This window comes from Lepidochelys olivacea (assembly GCF_965140295.1).
Source record: "Lepidochelys olivacea isolate rLepOli2 genome assembly, chromosome: 10".
NCBI classification, from domain to species: Eukaryota; Metazoa; Chordata; order Testudines; family Cheloniidae; genus Lepidochelys; species Lepidochelys olivacea.
This window is the reverse complement of record NC_140420.1, coordinates 83616941-83634773: the sequence shown is the minus strand read 5'-3', so window position 1 is coordinate 83634773 and position 17833 is coordinate 83616941. Positions and strand designations below refer to the sequence as shown.

The window sequence follows — 17833 nt, the reverse complement described above, 5'->3', positions numbered from 1 at the left end:
GCCCCCCCCAGTGTGAGGCAACGCCCCCACTCAGAGCCCCCTCTCACTGTGAGGCAACCCTCCCACTCAGAGCCCCCCCCAGTGTGAGGCAATGCCCCCACTCAGAGCCCCCTCTCACTGTGAGGCAACCCCCCCAGTGTAAGGCAACGCCCCCACTCAGAGCCCCCTCTCACTGTGAGGCAACCCCCCCAGTGTAAGGCGCCCCCCCCAGTGTGAGGCAACGCCCCCACTCAGAGCCCCCTCTCACTGTGAGGCAACCCCCCCAGTGTAAGGCGCCCCCCCCAGTGTGAGGCAACGCCCCCACTCAGAGCCCCCCTCCCAGTGTGAGGCAACGCCCCCACTCAGAGCCCCCTCTCACTGTGAGGCGCCCCCCGTGTGAGGCAACCCCCACTCAGAGCCCCCCCCAGTGTGAGGCGCCCCCCCACAGCTCTCGCCCCACTGACAGCCCCTCCAGCGTGAGGCGCCCCACAATCCCCTTCCCAGCGTGAGCCCCCCCCCCGACAGCCCGACCGCCCACGGACAGCCCCTCCCGGTGTCGGCCGCTCCGCCTCAGCCGCCCGCTCCCCTCGGCGTTGCCCCCCGCGCGAGGCCCCGCTCCTCCCCGGCACCGTCCCGACCCCCGCCCCCGGCAGGGCTGCGCCTGCGCGGCGGCCCCTCTCCCATCCGGGTCCCTCCGTGCGGAGTAGCAGGTCGGTAGGCGGGAAATGGCGACTGGCTGCTGAGCGGCTGCGGAGCCCCGGCGGCGGTGTAAACACAGCGGCGTCCGCCCGGCCTGGCCGCCGGGGCCCCGGATACCGGGGCCCGCCTCCTCCTCGGCACCCCGCACCCACAGGTAGCTGACACCCCCTCCCAGCCAGCGCGGGGTCCCGCCCGGGATCGGGGGGAGCCAAGGGGGCTCACTCCCAAAGTGGCCCTGGAGGAGCCCCCCCTCCGGGCCTTGCCCCCCTCCTTACTAGCGGGCTCCCCCCCCCGGTGTAAACCCTTCCCCGTCGGGGGCTCCTCTGCCCCGGGAGTGAGGAGACACCGCTTCCCTGGTCGCCCTCCCTCCCCACCTCAGAGGCCACTCAGTGCACCCCCCTCCGGAGAGGGGCCCCAGCCTCCCCCCCCGAACCTCCCTGTGCTGGGGGAGGGGGCTGGGGGACTGTCACCTCCCCCCTGACACCCCGAGCCTCCCCCTTCAGGCCTAGGCCTATGGTGAGACGACTCCGCCTAGAATCCCAGATGCCTCCCCCAAGCTGCTCCCCCACCTCCGGGCTGCCCCCGGTTATTCTGGGGGGTCGGTGTGTATGGTTAATGCTCTGACTCGGTAGGCTGCCTGGGTGTCCAGTGGGGGGTACCCCCCTGCTGCTGCTGGCTTGTGTGCATCCCAAGTTGGGTTTGTTTAGGGGGCGTAGCTCTGCTGGCTGCATCCGAGTCCATGTTACACACAAACACGCGCACACACAGGGGGAAGTGTGGGGAGTGCAACACCGGACCTGCCTGTTGCTGACTCTTGTCGCAATTATATTGGGGAGTGAAGCACTGGACATGGCTGTGGGCTAACTCTGAAAGTAATAGCACTGTAGTATGGGATGAGCCTGTCCTGGACTGAATAATGATGCTGGGGAACGCTGTGCCTGTGCATGCCTGTCACTGACTCTTATTGCTGTGATATTGGGGAGCGCAGTGCCAGCTGTCCCTACCCTTGACTCTTAACAATAGTAGGAATGGGGTGAGTAGTGCCAGATAGGCTTGTTGCTCTGTCTATTGGTAATAATAATGGGGAACATAACCTTGGATGTGCTTGTTGCTGACTGTTAAAGGAATAATATTGGGGAGAGCATCACTGGACATTCCTGTAACTGACTACAGTAATATTATTGGAGTGGTAGACAGCCCTGTAGCCTTTTACAGTAATTAATTGGGGAACTGCCACAGTGGACATGTCTCACTCACTATGATAATATTGGGGACCACTGCATAAGATGTCCCCATCACTGAGTTGTATCATAATATTGGGAATGCACTGCTGCACTGAATGTGTCAGTTGCTCACTTCTATAATGTTGGGGAGTGCAGCAGTGGGTTTGCCTGTTGCTCATTTTACAATAATACTTGGGCCTGCATCACAGAATGGGTACAATGGTCATTTTTGCAACAATTTAGTAGGCTCTATGTCAGAACCTGCTATCACTCCTTTTATCATAATACCGAAGAGTGCATTGCTGGGTGTGTTTGTTCCCTTTCATGATGATGATTTTTGGGGATGTAGTTCAGTACCTGTCTCACTCTGTTTTATTAGAATATTTGGTTTCACAACTTCATATATTTATTTTTCATTTAAAAAATAATACTGAGGATCACAATGCTGCATATGCCTGGTTCTTTCCTTTTTTGGATGATGACAGAGTACTTTTCACTCTTATAGTGCTGTGGTGTATGAGAGGATCTCAAAGCACTTAATTATTGCTCTGTTGCCTCAGGCAAGTCACTTAACCTCTTTTCTGGTTTTCTCATCAGTAAAATGGGAATAATACCACCTCACAGGGGTGTTGTGAGGATTGATTAGTTCATGTTTGTGAAGGGCTGTGAAGATAAAAAGACCTGTATAAATGTTATTATTATTATTATTATGTCATGGCACACTGAGGTAAGGTAGTTATATTGTACCTATTTTACACATGGCTGAACTGAGGTATAGCGAGGTTATGACTTAAAGTTACACAAAAAGAAAAAAGGAGTACTTGTGGCATTTTAGAGACTAAAATTTGAGCATAATCTTTGTAGCTCACTAAAGCTTATGCTCAGATAAATTTGTTAGTCTCTAAGGTGCCACAAGTACTCCTTTTCTTTTTGCGAATACAGACCAACATGGCTGCTATTCTGAAACCTGTCAAAGTTACACTGAATGTTTGACAGTGGCAAAAATAAAATCCTGGAACCTTAATTCTTACATGCTGTGAGCACAAGAGAACCCCACTACTTTTATTTCTGTCTAATGGGTATATTATAATATTTTCTCAGATGTTATTTGTCCTAGGAAGTGTTATGATTTTGGTGAAGCTATTTTGTTTTACTTAGTTTTGGTTTTGCACACATGTCTTGCCCATTTGTAGACTTTAAAGATGTCATGGCACTTTTTGTAAGAATTAGGGGTGTGTGCCCCAGGGTTCTGGACAAACTCAGGTAATTGCATTTCGCCTCTCTAAATTCTGTTATTCCTGCCAGGATATTTACACTGTGTAAAGCGTTTTTCACTTTCTTTCCTAAAATATTGTGTGGCATTTTGGTCAAGACTTCTCACTGACTTCAGGGGTACAGAATAAAGTTCCTAATCATTACCCTGTACCGTCTCATATGACTGCATTTCAGGGATTTGTCTTTAGATATCCCTTTCCTGCGCCACACAGGTTTTCAGAGTTTTAATGTTTGTAAAGTTATTGGAGATCTCTTGTGAGGGGTATTATAGAAGTTGAGGATATTATTTTGTAAATGTCCATGCATTTCAGTAACCTAAAGGTAACTTTACTTCAATAGAGTGTAAATTTAAAGCTGGAGGGAAAGATGGCACTAACAAGTTACTGTGAAAAAAGTCTTACTTTGTTCATCAAAAGAATGACATAATGACAAAACTTATTTTTGGAATAGCCAAGTTGAGTGGTGTTCTTTGTTTCCTTTTTAATTACATTATCCTCTTCAGCCATTTAGCACCCTTAATTTTACTGTGTTTGTCAGTAGCAGTCTTTCATGATTCATATAAGTGAATATTTCTTTTCTTGACACCAGTTAGTGAAATTAAGGTTGTGACACTAATAAAAGCAAGGAAATACAAAATTAAAACTGAAATTGAGACTGAGGCCTGTCCTATTGTAACTGGTAGGTAATGAAGCATGGTTTATATATAAAATAAATCACTGTTAGGAGACTCTTTGCAGTAGGGGGTGTAACAGGCACAGCTTACACATGGGGTGACAGCAAAAATGTAACCCTTTGCTCTTGTTTGTTTGACTCAAAATTTGAGTGTTAATTTTGAATAGTAACTATTTTTAATCAGAATTTTTGAAGAGGTGGAGAAGAGAATCCCAAAATAGAATATCAGGGTTGGTCCTCCTGAGGTAGTCTTCTAGTCCAACCCCCTGCTCAAAGCAGGACCAATCCCCAATTAAATCATCCCAGCCAGGGCTTTGTCAAGCCTGACCTTAAAAACTTCTAAGGAAGGAGATTTCTACCACCTCCAGATAAATAGGTTGAAGAGTTGAAATGTATGTTAACTTCATTTAAGTTTTAGTTTTTAGAGTAATTGAGTATATATTTATTAACAATGTATTTATGAGCAGATGGTAATGGTTTCTTTGGATTGTTTACGACATTCATGGACAGATTGTCTGATGTGCTCATATACATAGACTGCTTAAAATAGTTTTCTGGTCTCTCCTGTTTTACCATCCTTGAGAACCCCATGTAGCAGTGACCCTTCATCTAGCTGAAGGCCACTGGACATGACCTCCTCTAGAGCCAAACTAAAGCTACCCTGAGGAGTCACTTGGAGAGGTTTCTTAAGTATAAAATAATGATTTCTTCCCCAAAGAGGGACAGGTGTTCTGAATCTAAAGAACTTTTAGCTCTTGACTTCATGTTGAGTGAAGAGCCAAATTCTGTCTAGAAGCTAAAAGAAAAGGAGTACTTGTGGCACCTTAGAGACTAACCAATTTATTTGAGCATGAGCTTTCGTGAGTAGCTCACGAAAGCTCATGCTCAAATAAATTGGTTAGTCTCTAAGGTGCCACAAGTACTCCTTTTCTTTTAGCGAATACAGACTAACATGGCTGTTACTCTGAAACCTGTCTAGAAGCTATATCCTTTGCTGGGCTGATTTTTACCATTTCTGTTCTTTCAAACACAGAAATAAGAGACTCTGTTTCTGCAGAATTGTGTACTGTTTGTTACTAGAAGACAAACTGGAACTTTCAGAAGTGAAGTAACATGTACTCATGGATTTTTTGTTGGCTATTTCCCTAACTTCGTCTGTTCATTCTTGGAACTCCTGGGCTCTGTCCCCCTTGCTGCCAACTGGTGTGCTTACTATTTTAGCCTGGCCTCCCCTGGCCAGCCACGGAGTATCTCACACTGTTTATGGACTGCATTGATGTCAGAACAGGACTTTAATTCAGGCTGCCAAGTTTTCTTCCCTCTTGATTCCACTCCCCTTCCTTGCTTTGTCTTAGGAGCATTCCTGTTGACAAAGTGCTGTTGTGATGCACGAACGGATCAGACACTGATGCTCCCAGCTTTTACTGTCCCAGGAGGAGAAGGACTAAGCCTGAATCAAATTCTGTTCCTTCATGTAGTAGCACTTTGCATTACCAGTCATTAGAAGGAGCTTTTCTTTATTATTTCACACTCTCCCAATCAAATTCATAGTAAGTTATACTTAAGGATGGAATTTTTTGTTGGGGAAATCCTTCTCTGATTCTCCAGCGGAATAGTAAATTCTCCCTATAAGCTTGGTCAGTAAAGTAGAATTCTGGTTCACATTGCCTTTGGCATTCAAAATGTCAAGCCCTGTAAAACATTCTTAATATTGTAGGTTGTTATGCTAAAATGTAATGCCTGTTGCAGAGTAATGTTGTATTGATTTGTATTTTTTTAGTTTTGCTTTTCATAGATCAAGCTATTTGGAAACAAATCTGTTGATGTATGGTTGTGTTAAACTGTCTACATTGCCACTACTTTAAAATATAAAGTGGATTTATTAGTATCAGTTTTACATTTCTAGGTGAAGGTCTTAATTTTTCAACTACTATTGAAAAATTAAGAGACGATCCATACACTTCATGGATCCCTATTGTGATCACTTAAAAAAATGGGATTGGTGGATTTTGAATTGTTGGCATATTTCATTTTATGTTAAGTGATTTCCATAAAGTCAGTTTCAGGGATTAGTTCAACCAAGGCTTTCTTAGGGTTTGCCTACACAGGGCCATTCAGAAGAGATATATCCAGATTAATTGAAGGTATGAATTTAAAGTGAATTAGTTAAACCACATAAACCCCTATGTGGATGCTCTTATTCAGAATTAAAGTGACCTTAATTTGGTTTAGGAAATTAATTAAAGTAAACTGAAGACCAACCTCTTTAATTCTGAAAGACTGCACCTTCACAGGAGCTTGTTGTTTAACTAATCCACTTTAAATTCAAACTTTAAGTTAATTCTGATTAGCTTTGAGTGTCCCTGTGTAAACAAGCCCTTAGTCATGTGTAAAATATTGTAAGTGGCTTTGGTTTTACCTGGTTGTCTAGGGAAGGAGATTTGGGGAGGGAAGAGGGGGACATTTCAGATAGGATGGCCCAGTGACACTCTTGAGTGTCAAGAGGCTGGTTTAATCCCAGCTCTGCGAATGACCTGCTGTGTGACCCTGAACAAATCACCACCTCTGTGATTCAGTTTCCTGATCAGTAAAATGATTTATTGTAGTTTATAAAGCATTAAGATCTATGGGCAAGCCTGTGTGATGCAGAAGTATAGCTGGTGCTGAAGAATGTGTCCAGTTTTGGGCCCCACACTACAAGGAGGATGTGGATAAATTGGAGAGAGAGTCCAGCGAAGGGCAACAAAAATGATTAGGGGTCTAGAACACATGACTTATGAGGAGAGGCTGAGGGAGCTGGGATTGTTTAGCCTGCAGAAGAGAAGAATGAGGGGGGATTTGATAGCTGCTTTCAACTACCTGAAAGGGGGTTCCAAAGAGGATGGCTCTAGACTGTTCTCAATGGTAGCAGATGACAGAACGAGGAGTAATGGTCTGAAGTTGCAGTGGGGGAGGTTTAGATTGGATATTAGGAAAAACTTTTTCACTAAGAGGGTGGTGAAACACTGGAATGCGTTACCTAGGGAGGTGGTAGAATCTCCTTCCTTAGAAGTTTAAGGTCAGGCTTGACAAAGCCCTGGCTGGGATGATTTAACTGGGAATTGGTCCTGCTTTGAGCAGGGGGTTGGACTAGATGACCTTCTGGGGTCCCTTCCAACCCTGATATTCTATGAATATTCTCTTTACTAGCAGCTGCATGTGATTCCTTCTGTTGTAGTGGAAAATCTAATGAGTGTAGCTCCTGACAGCTGGTTTTATGAGAACCCAGCCCCCCCATCAACCAGGCTTGCTAAAACTAACATTAAATACAATGTTTAAAGAACCCCCTACATGTTGCAGCAGATCTAAGTGGGATCCACTGCCTAAGGGCTTGTCTACACTTGAAATGCTACAGTGGCCCAGCTGTAGCACTTAAGTGTAGACACATACCAGAGCAATGGGAGAGGTTCTCCAATTGATTTAGTTAATCCACCTGCCTGAGAGGCAATAGCTAGATCAATGGAAAAAATAGTCCATTAATCTAGGGCAGTCTATACCTGGGGTTAGGTCAGTTTAACTATAAAAGCAGCAAAGAGTCCTGTGGCACCTTATAGGCTAACAGACGTATTGGAGCATAAGCTTGTGGGTGAATACCCACTTGGACGTGCATCTGACAAAGTGGGTATTCATGCACAAAAGCTTATGTTCCAATATGTCTGTTAGTCTATAAGGTGCCATAGGACTCTTTGCCGCTTCTAGAGGTCCAGACTAACACAGCTACCCCTCTGATACAATTTAACTAGGTCACTCAGGGTGTGTGACTTTTTCGCACTCCTGAGACACCTACATAGGTTGACCTAATGTAGGAGTATAGACATGGCCTAAGTTTTGTGTAGGCAGACAGTGTTGGTCAACTATGAAAATGTAGGCCATAGAAAATTTCTTTCAGAGCTCACATTCAGACTTCCTGTTAAAAGTTGGAGAAATCAAGCAAAAGATACACAGAAAGCATAAAAATTAACTCTTCATGAAATTTCGCACTGTTCTTCCACCTGTCTTTAGGTAAACAGGAATTTATGCCTCATTTTAAGCCCATTTTACTGTGCGTAGTAACTATGGAGTTGTTACCAGGCATCTCCATAATCATGGAGGACATAGGTGAGGAAATATTGGTACAAGCTGACATGTTTTGTTTCCTTTTTCTTCCAGTTTTGAATTTGCAATACTTATTTTGCCTTCATGTAGTTTAATCAGGTATAAAATTATTTAGTGAGATGCCTCTCCCATGATTAAACAAGCCTTCACCTCATTTAAAAAAAAAGTGGCTTTTTTCAGGTCAACAGTGAGTTTCACTTTGCAGAATTACCAGCTCCTGTTTGATGTGATGCCCCAGGATGCCTGCTGCTGCTACCCATCTCATCCCAAAAGCTGGGGTATAAAATTAATTTTATAAAAGAATTATAAAGACAATTCTAAATTTATTTAGAAATTCTTACTTCATAGGTAGGCTCCAATATTTATTGCTTTTTTGTGGTGAGTGATGTTGTCAAGTGATCAAGCTGGTGATCTGCAACACATTTGGACTTTGTGGAATATGCAAGTAGCAGAAGGCAGCAAGTACGCAAGGCCAAACTTAGACTTAAAAGACTAGACTTTAAAGGTGTAATATTATGTAGTTACCTACCTCAGGTTAACAACCATGCTTTAACAACCATATGCTAAAATTCAGTTGCTTAGACTTAAACTATGTTCAGAAAGCATTAGCTAGATTGAGCTAAGTTACTCAGTCTAATATCACATTTGTAAATTCTTGTCTAGATATCTGCAACTACAATAGAACTACAGGATAATTGCAGGTGCTGAATATTTCTTAAAATCTGGCCTAAATTTGTTTAATTACCCTGTGTAATAGATTCTTACCTCATCTATTGTTCAACACTTCTGCTGCCTTCAGTGTATCTCCTTCCATAAACTGCTGGTGGTTTTGAAGTAGTCTCTTCTCGATAATCTGGTTTACTAACATGAAACACAGTTAAAACTAGAATGTCCCAGCCTTCTTCTCAGGGCTTTGTAATCTGTTTTGCTCCTTCATTCCATCTGAAGGGTTTTGCCCCTCCCTCTCCATAGCTCCAGCTTTCCTGCTGGCTGGTAGGGAAGAGCTTCTTCCGTGGGTCCCCTCTGGATTCCTTCCAGTTCTCTCTCCTTTTTACCCTTATAGCTCAGTGCATTAGATGACAGCTCTTTTCTAGCCCTTAGTCTCCTCACCTCTGAGGCAGCAGGTGTCCTTTTATAGGAAGGACTGCCCTTGGGCTATAATGAGGTGCCTGCTCACCTGACCCAACCACTGGCTCAAGCCCAAATCCATCACCTGTGGGGCTGGGCCCATCTCCCTTAAAGGACCAGCCCAAACTGTGGTATTCTGGCTGTTTGGAGCAATGTGCACATGCTTGTAGTGCATGTATGTATAGGTACACACTTTATTTATACATTTTGAAAATGAAAGCTTCTATCAGAATAATTAAAAAAGCATAGTTGTGAAAGAGTTACATTGCTTCTGTGAAGAAAAGGATTATTAGGACTGCCTGAGGCCATAAGTCAGAGATCAGTTTTCTGGAAACAGCAGACAGGAAGTTACAGTAGATAAAGGTAATATATAGATAACAGAAATAGCTATTAAAAAGTTAAATGTATTTACAGACCTTGCCTAGACTAGATTTAAAGGTATGACATTAGATTGAATTACTTAATTCAGTCTAGTTAACACCTTTTAAAACTAATAAAGACAAAGCAATTATACTTTTTTAAACTGATTTAGTTTAAACATGGTTGAAAAACACCCTGTTAGCCCATCAAGACAGGGCCCATGATTGTTAAAGGAAGTGAGCCAGGAAGTTCTTTGAACCTTGACATTTTTAGTGGACATTCTTAAAAGATCAGTAAGTTTGGAAGAAACTTCTGAGAATTTGAACGTGGCAAACATGATTCCATTGTTTAAAACAAGTGTCAAAAAGTTACTTGAGTTTAGGGGTATCCTGCTAACCAAACTGTTGGAGTTATTTAGAGGTATTTCTGCTTGATAGGGAAATTCAGTTGATTTACTGCACTTAGGTTTTCAAAAAACATAGCATAGTGTTCACCTTCAAAGATTGATAACCAGTATAAATGTGTCCTGGACCAGTGCATGAAGTAGGGTTCCAAACTGTAAAGTGGCTTGAGATCAGGAAATAGAGGTCTGTCATAGATGGTTCCCTACTTTTCATGTTAAAAAGATATTCCAAATGGAGTGCTCTTGCAGCCTCTCTCCATATATTTCTTTCTTCTCCTTTTTGTTTCAGGTGGCAGCAACTTTAGAGATGGAGGTGTGACAAAGTGTGCTCCTGCATATTCACACTTTTCCAGTGGTAGGGGCAATTGGAAATTGGCCTCAACTACACACAAATTTTGTACTGGCATAACTATTTCAATTAGGGGTTTGATTATTTTTTTACCAAAATAATTATACTGTACAACCCCTAGTAAGGACACAAATAGACTGGTATAGATTATTCATCTTGCTGTATAGATAGTTATAGCAGTATAATCACTTTTATACTGGCATAACAGCACCCGTACTGTGGTCAGTTGCACTGTTTTAACTATACCAGTATAGTTAAGTTAGTACAGCGGTTCTGAAACTGTGGGTTGGGCCCCCAAAGTGGGTCGTGACCCTGTTTTAATGGGGTTACCAGGGCTGGCCTTAGACTTGCGCAGGCCGAGGGCTGAAGCTAAAGCCTGAGCCCCACTGCCCGGGACTGAAGCTGAAGCCTGAAGGCTTTAGCCCTGGGTGGTGGGGCTCAGACTTCGGCTTCAACCCTGAGTAGCAGGGCTCAGGTTACAGTCCCGACATTGGGGGATGAAGCCCTCAGACTTTGGTTTGGGGCTCCCATCCCCCTCCACCCCTGCTGGGGCAGCAGGGCTTGGGCTTGGGCTCAGGCTTTGGTCCCCCTTCTTGGGGTCGTGTAGTAATTTTTGTTGTCAGAAGAGGTGCAATGAAGTTTGAGAACCGCTGAAGTAGTACAGCTTTTGTATGCAGAAAAGGTGTGTAGATAGTGTAAAACCAGTTGGTCTCATGCTTCTGTGGCTGCTTTCAGTCAGGACAGCACTCTTCCACATGAATGATTTGATCATTCTGTGAAATTCCCACACTAAAAATGAAATAATAATAGTTGGGGGGTTGTAAGAAAAGATTTTGATGATTCTGCACCCAGTGTCACATTTCCTTAACACAAAGTGGAACAACTGAAGTGGTATTTTCCTATTTTCAGATTCAGAGTACAAATTAAAAACTACAGTGTCTGACCGGGACACTCCCTCTGAAGTTCAGAATTAGTGACATCTTAATTTGATATCAGGGTGGATAAAAATCAATGTGTGTTTTTTTTTAAATCAGAAAAATCTGATTTTTTTTATTTAAATAGGATTTTTTTTTGATAAAATGCTTTTTGAGGAAAAAACTGATCTAAAGATAGTTTTTATTAAGATACATTGTAACTCAAAGATATCTCATCATGGAATCGGGATTATAAATTCTAATTGTATAGTATGAGACAATATATTCATGTAATGTTTAAGAAAAGTTTTGTAAATGAGTTTCAGTAGTTCATGGATTAGAGACCCAGTTTTATGAGGTTTCAGGGGCCTCTGTATAGATTATTTAGGTTAATCTTTCTATCTACCCAATGGGACTCAGTGCTCAGAAGATACCATCAGAGATGCTTAGTTTTGCAGTTCTCAAACTGTGGATTTGTGTCCCCAGAGATAACATGCTTGTTAACAGCAAAAATGTTTTAAAATAAATAAATAATATATAGAGGTGAGAAATAGCAGACCTCAACCCTATTGTCCCTCTGCAAATTTGTGTACACAGAGTGAATCCCTCACCTCTCTCTAAAAGTGCAAAGTTTCAAAAAGTTCAATGAATAGGTGCATTTGCATGAGCTGGCAGTCATAGTGTCTCTGGAGCCGTGGTGGGGTTACCAACCTAGCCAGATCCTGATAAGCTCCTAGTGGAAATAATAAGGGAAATGAACTGTGGTGATAAGTTTCAGAGTAACAGCAGTGTTAGTCTGTATTCGCAAAAAGAAAAGGAGGACTTGTGGCACCTTAGAGACTAACCAGTTTATTTGAGCATAAGCTTTCGTGAGCTACAGCTCACTTCATCGGATGCATACTGTGGAAAGTGTAGATCTTTTTATATACACACAAAGCATGAAAAAATACCTCCTCCCACCCCACTCTCCTGCTGGTAATAGCTTATCTAAAGTGATCACTCTCCTTACAATAAGAAAAGGAGTACTTGTGGCACCTTAGAGACTAACCAATTTATTTGAGCATGAGCTTTCGTGAGCTACAGCAAATAAATTGGTTAGTCTCTAAGGTGCCACAAGTACTCCTTTTCTTTTTGCGAATACAGACTAACACAGCTGTTACTCTGAAACCTCTCCTTACAATGTGTATGATAATCAAGTTGGGCCATTTCCAGCACAAATCCAGGTTTTCTCACCCCCCCCCCCCATCACACACACAAACCCACTCTCCTGCTGGTAATAGCTTATCTAAAGTGACCACTCTCCTTACAATGTGTATGATAATCAAGGTGGGCCATTTCCAGGACAAATCCAGGGTTTAACAAGAACGTGGGGGGGGGGGGGGGGAGGAAAAAACAAGATGAAATAGATTACCTTGCATAATGACTTAGCCACTCCCAGTCTCTATTCAAGCCTAAATTTTACCTTGCATAATGACTTAGCCACTCCCAGTCTCTAGTGGCTAAGTCATTATGCAAGGTAACCTATTTCACCTTGTTTTTTCCTACCCCCCTCTCTCCGCCCCCAGACGTTCTTATTAAACCCTGGATTTGTGCTGGAAATGGCCCACCTTGATTATCATACACATTGTAAGGAGAGTGGTCACTTTAGATAAGCTATTACCAGCAGGAGAGTGGGGTGGGAGGAGGTATTTTTTCATGCTTTGTGTGTATATAAAAAGATCTTCTACACTTTCCACAGTATGCATCCAATGAAGTGAGCTGTAGCTCACGAAAGCTTATGCTCAAATAAATTGGTTAGTCTCTAAGGTGCCACAAGTACTCCTTTTCTTTTTGTGGTGATAAGGGTACACTCAAACTTGCCTACAGGAGAAAATGGAACCATTGGGGGGGAGGGATAGCTCAATGGTTTGAGCATTGTAAATTCAATCCTTGAGGGGGTCATTTAGGGATCTGGGGCAAAAATTGGGGATTGGTCCTACTTTGAGCAGGGGGTTGGATAGATGACCTCCTGAGGTCCCTTCCAACCCTAATATTCTGTGATATTCTGTGAATAGAAGATTGTTGGTGGCGGAATAGAGCTGGGCAAGGAGAAGCAGTCTGGAGATAAATGTGAGAAGGGAGGGACAGGCAGTAGAAACAAAAGTGAAACTGTTTGAGCAGCGTATTCCAGAATGCACTTTTATGTAGAAATCCATGATTAAATCGAGTCTTCCTGACTAATGATTTCAATAATTATTTTAATCAATTTGATTTAAATCAAATCCACCGTGTGTGATATTCAAAAAGCGCATGAGGTCTCAATCAAAGCTCTGCAGAATTGATTAATGCATTCTTCAATCTGTTTTCCCTCAATCTCTGACTTTTAAAAACATTTTTTGTGGGAGTGTTCTACCATTGTTGTCTCTGATGCTACGTGCTACTCTGCCTACTTGTTAAAAATTATAAGTATTTGAAAATAAGGCTGTTGTTTTTTTATAAATAATTGGGATTTCTGAGCTTGCTGTTGGTGGGTAACTATCTTGCTAAAAAGGGTCCACATTTGTGACACTTACACCATGAGAGCGCCTTATGGCCAGGAACAGAGCTTGGGGAAAGTGTTAAAGCATGGTATAGTTAAAATGGCTTCTCAACAGGTTTTTGTAAGTAATTATGAGTTGGGACAAATTTTGTTAAATGTTTAAAACAAACTCTGCCTAGGCTAGAATGCACTTTTTAAAAAAACATCCTTAACTTGTTCACATTAGCCAACTAAAATGTTAGAAGTCAGTTGTGTTGGACTTTGTTCAAGCATTATTTCCAAATTTGGTTCCAAGCCCACTGTGTACAGGACATAAGGAAGCTAGAAATTAATGTCTAACATTCTTCAAAACTGATTTAACACTTACGGACTTGTATATGTGGGCTTGTCCTACATGCAGGGCTTGTCTGTGCTGCCCTGCAGTTTGGACTATGGGGCTGTCAACAGCAGTGTGCACCAAAGTACTGCATGGAGGCTCCCCTGTCTGGACACTGCCTGCAGAAACCAAAAGGTTCCTAGTTCACATTAAAACATTAAACACGTTGATGCGCTTTGCTATTCATACCTGCAGTGGTCTGAACTGCAGGGCAATTCAGGCATGGCCTCAGTAAAGTTAATCTGAATTAACTTTCAAAGTGGTAGTTAGACCACATTAAATCCCTGTGTGGATACTCTTATTCAGAATTAATTAAATTGAATTAAGCTAACCTGAATTAAGGCCACTTTAATTCTGAATAAGAGTATCTACACAGAGGTTTAAAGCAGTTTAACTTATCTACTTTAAATTCACACCTTTAATATCAATTGGGTTCATTTTCTTGAGTGGCCCTGTATAGAAAATTCCTTATCTTTTTTTTTCTTTTTTTTCCCTTCCCCCTCGCCCCCCCTTCAGTCATGATGTATAGTGAAGAAGGGCCTGAAAGAGGTGTTTGGGTGAAAGGAGATATTCCTCTTATTTACATGAGAAATATTAAGAATTTCAAGAATGGTCTTGCCTGCTTTTGCTGGTGAGCTTCTTAAGAATTCCCCAGGATGTTTATTGTGAGCTCTCACCTTAATTGAAGAGGTAGAGGTGATGACTACCTTTTGTTCCAAGTATTTGTTAAGCAGTGAAGTTAATAGTTAACAAAAATGAACAAAAATATCTGGCATTTTAAACAGTGTGACTATCCTTTCCTGTCTTATATGCTCACTTCTTACTCCTTTTCTTTTTGCAAATACAGACTAACACGGCTGTTACTCTGAAACTTGTTTCTTATGATGTCAAAATTTCTCTAGCTTTCTAATTGCCATAAAGTCTCCTATGTTAGAGAAGACCTGAATTTCTAATATAAAAATTAGAAAGCCTCCCCAATTCACCCTTCCCCGCACCAAAACCCCCCACCTCCCCGCCAAACCCACAAGTCACTAACAGTAAGATCTCCTTTAAATGTCGTAAACAACAAAGAATACAAGCCCATTTTTGATCCTTGCAGGTCTGTTTTCCCTCTACAGTTTTGTAGTGCCATATGAATATATATACATCAGTATATTGTATACAACTGTGTATAAGGATGGAAAATAATGAATTCGATGAAACTTGAAAATATGAGATGATAAAGGTTATTTTTTGTTATGAGTGAGGGGAAAGGAAGATAACGATTATTCTCATCTGTATTAGAATCCAGAGGATTCCCCCAAACAGTTGTATCTCTTACTTTTATATAAATCACTCTATCACTGCAATCATCCTAATAGTCAAGGAGGACTAGACTAGAATCCCTTTGGAGCCTGGCATCATTATTCCCTAAACAGCTGCTTACTCCTGGGGGAATTCTGCATCACTGTAGATGCCCAGAATTCATGTTCCCCGCAGATTTCTTTGCTTCCCTGCAGAAAAATGACTTCTGATGGGGGAGCAAAAGAAAACTGCAAGAGCAGTCATGTGCCCCTCCCTGGCATCACAGGCAGGTTGGTTCGGGTGCCCAGAGCAGCCAATAGAGATGTAAATCACCAGCTGGGGTGTGTGAAGGGGTGAGCAGGCGTGCATGAGAGAGAGAGAGACTCTGTCCCTCTCGCTCACTATTGTGGCACGCTTATCATGGAGGGAACTGAGATTGTTTAGTCTGTGGAAGAGAAGAATGAGGGGGGATTTGATAGCTGCTTTCAACTTCCTGAAAGGGGGTTCCAAAGAGGATGGATCTAGACTGTTCAGTGGTAGCAGACGAGTAATGGTCTCAAGTTGCAGTGCAGGAGGTTTAGGTTGGATATTAGGAAAAACTTTTTCACTAGGAGGATGGTGAAGCGTTACCTAGGGAGGTGGTGGAATCTCCTTCCTTTGAAGTTTTTAAGGTCAGGCTTGACAAAGTCCTGGCTGGGATGATTTAGTTGGGGATTGGTCCTGCTTTGAGCAGGGGGTTGGAGGAGATGACCTCCTGAGGTCCCTTCCAACCCTGATATTCTATGATTCTATGAGGAGCAGGGCTTCGGAGTGTGTCTGAGGAAGTAGGTGTGGTGCAGGCTGTCCCCTCAGGCAGAGCAGAATGTAGCAGCCTGCCTGCTTAGTGAATTGTTCCTATTGTCTTTGTGAATTCTCCCAGGAGCATAAAACAGGTGTAAAAGTTTTAAAGCTCCTTTACACGGCCAGAGTGGTGTAAAGGACAGTATGGCCTTATAAATGCTTATGGTGCTTTAGTGATGAGAACTGGTCTAAATTTTTGGACTGAAAAAATTTCTCATCAGAATGTACTCCATGAACTGTTTGCTACTGATCTTTCTGGAGATGGTCAGTAGTCGATATAAATTGTGAGTTTGATTCCCCAGCCCTCACTTGTTCTTCAGTTGCCTATGAAGTAACACTGTGCATATGGATGCAGATATTTGTTGACTAATAACTAGAAATAAAGGGTCAAACCTAGCTACATTACTATTAGGCAAGGGGGCTTGGGGATTTCCTCCAATGCTCCCCCCTCCCATTCTTCATCCATTGTATTGTAGTTTAAATAAATTGCCTAATAATTGAACACATTACCTAATAATTGAAACCGGCGTGATTATATTGCATTATTTTGACAAATAAAATATGCAGAATATTAAAATATGATGTGCAGAATTTTTAATTTTTTGGTGCAGAATTCCCTCAGGAGTAACAGCTGGAGGGGTTGCTGATGAGAGACGCAAGGCATTCCATCTCTTCCCCCCTCCCGGGGGGCTGCCTCCACAGCAGGGAAGGATTTGAAAAATCCAAGAACCACATAAATTCACAAGTACTGTTTGCCAGTGTAGACAAGCCCTAAAAGATGCAATAATTAAAGTGCTGCCGTGGAGGTGTTTTAACATGGCTTGTGAGGTCGCGGAACAGGGCTGGGAAAGAGCTCTCCCAGTGCTCTAAAAAAACCCACCTCCACGAGGGGTGTAGGTACCAGTACTGGAAGCTCGGCTCCCAGCGCTGGTGTACTGTCTATACTGGCATGTTACAGTGCTGAAACTTGCAGCGCTCAGGGGTGTGTTTTTTCACACCCCTGAGCGAGAAAGTTGCAGCGCTGTAAAGTGCCAGTGTAGACAAGCCCTTAGTCTTGCAGGTCTATCATAAATGTTAACTAAAAAATCTCAAGTTACACACTACACTAAAATACCAACTTGTTCACATTTTCAGCACTTGAGAATGTGTCCGTGTTGTATTGATTTAATAATCGTAATATTTAATAATTCTCTAGCACCTCCTTTCTGAGGAACTTTTTAAACTTGAAAAAAGAAAAGGAGTACTTGTGGCACCTTAGAGACTAACAAATTTATTTGAGCATAAGCTTTCATGAGCTGCAGCTCACTTCATCGGATGCATGCAGTGGAAAATACAGTGGGGAGATTTATATACATAGAGAACATGAAACAATGGGTGTTACCATACACTCTGTAACAAGAGTGATCAGATAAGGTGAGCTATTACCAGCAGGAGAGTGGGGGTGGTTGTTGGGGGGAACATTTTGTAATGATAATCAAGGTGGTCCATTTCCAGCAGTTGACAAGAATGTGTGAGGAACAGTGGGGGGGGGGGGGGAGTGGGGGGGGGAATAAATGGCAACTTGTGATGTTTTTTGTTGTTGTACCCTGAAAAATGACAACATAAAAATGGCATCTTCTTCCTCAACAGATCTGGTTCCTCTATATTTTGAGTCACCTCTGCTTACTTTTATAGTGCAA

General features: G+C 42.6%; 1 protein-coding gene across 1 annotated transcript in view; it reads left to right on the top strand.

The window, feature by feature from the left end:
• Positions 1-651: 651 nt before the first annotated feature.
• Positions 652-17833, top strand: part of CTDSPL2 (CTD small phosphatase like 2) — a 71472-nt gene continuing 54290 nt past the window's right edge. The window contains exon 1 of the mRNA XM_084641367.1: positions 652-832. The gene's annotated coding sequence lies outside the window, so the exon portion shown is untranslated. The remainder of the gene's footprint in view (positions 833-17833) is intronic.